We start from the raw sequence: 1,566 nt of genomic DNA on the forward strand, positions 1-1,566 counted from the left end.
TATAAATTTAGAGATTTTATAGGAGGAGGATGAGGTAAACGTCCCGGTTACTTTGAAAACAATTAAAGGGGACATGAGTCGCAAAAAACAGTGAACTGAGTCTATTTGGGGTCAGGGTGGGGTCAAGTTTTATTCCCGTAGAGTTACGTGACATCACAGGGGTAGAAAAGTGGAGTCAATTTGGGGTGGGGGTTGAAATGTTGGTTTTTATTCCCTGAGAGTTATGTGACGTCACAGGGGGTAGGAAAGGTGGAGTCAATTTGGGGTCAGGGGTTGAAAGAATGGTTTTATTCCCAGAGAGTTATGTGACGTCACAGGGGTAGAATAGTGGAGTCAATTTGTGAGGGGTTGAAATGTTGGTTTTTTATTCCCGGAGAGTTACGTGACGTCACAGGGGGTAGGAAAGGTGGAGTCAATTTGGGGTCGGGGGTTGAAAGTATGGTTTTATCCCAGAGAGTTACGTGACGTCACAGTGGTAGAATAGTGGGAGTCAATTTGGGGTGAGGGGTTGTTAAATGTTGGTTTTTATTCCCGTAGAGTTACGTGACGTCACAGGGGGTTGGGAGGAAAGGTGGAGTCAATTTGGGGTCAGGGGTTGAAAGAATGGTTTTTATTCCCAGAGAGTTACGTTGACGTAACAGGGTAGAATAGTGGAGTCAATTTGGGGTGAGGGTTGAAATGTTGGTTTTTATTCCCGGAGAGTTACGTGACGTCACAGGGGGTAGGAAAGGTGGAGTCAATTTGGGGTGAGGGCTTGAAATGTCGGTTTTTATTCCCGGAGAGTTACGTGACGTCACAGGGGGTATGTCAGGGGTTGAAAGAATGGTTTTATTCCCTTAGAGTTACGTGACGTCACAGGGGGTAGGAAAGGTGGAGTCGATTTGGGGTTAGGGGAGGCCACGCCCCCCTAATATGAGCTCATGTACGTACATGAGCTTGTTAGACAAATGGAGTCAATTATGTTGGGGTCAGGGGTGTCCACGCCCCCCAGAATAGTGGAGGGTTGAAAGGATGGTTTTATTCCCTTATAGTTATGTGACGTCACAGGGGTAGAAAAGTGGAGTCGATTTGGGGTTAGGGGAGGCCACGCCCCCCTAATATGAGCCCATGTACGTACATGAGCTTGTAAGACAAATGGAGTCAATTTGGGGTCAGGGGTGGCCACGCCCCCCCCCCAGAATAGTGGAGGGTTGAAAGGATGGTTTTATTCCCTTATAGTTACGTGACGTCACAGGGGTAGAAAAGTGGAGTCGATTTGGGGTTAGGGGAGGCCACGCCCCCCTAATATGAGCTCATGTACGTACATGAGCTTGCAAGACAAATGGAGTCAATTATGAGCTCATGTACGTACATGAACTTATCATACATATGGAGTCAATTATGAGCTCATGTACGTACATGAGCTTATAATACAAATGGAGTCAATTTGGGGTCAGGGGTGGCCACGCCCCACCCCCCCCCCCCCCCCCCCCCCCCCCAGAATAGTGGAGTCTATATGGGGTCAGGGTGGCCACACCCCCCAGAATAGTGGAGTCTATATGGGGTCAGGGTGGCCACACCCCCCAG

Source organism: Macrobrachium nipponense, chromosome 6 (assembly GCF_015104395.2).
Source record: "Macrobrachium nipponense isolate FS-2020 chromosome 6, ASM1510439v2, whole genome shotgun sequence".
NCBI classification, from domain to species: Eukaryota; Metazoa; Arthropoda; class Malacostraca; order Decapoda; family Palaemonidae; genus Macrobrachium; species Macrobrachium nipponense.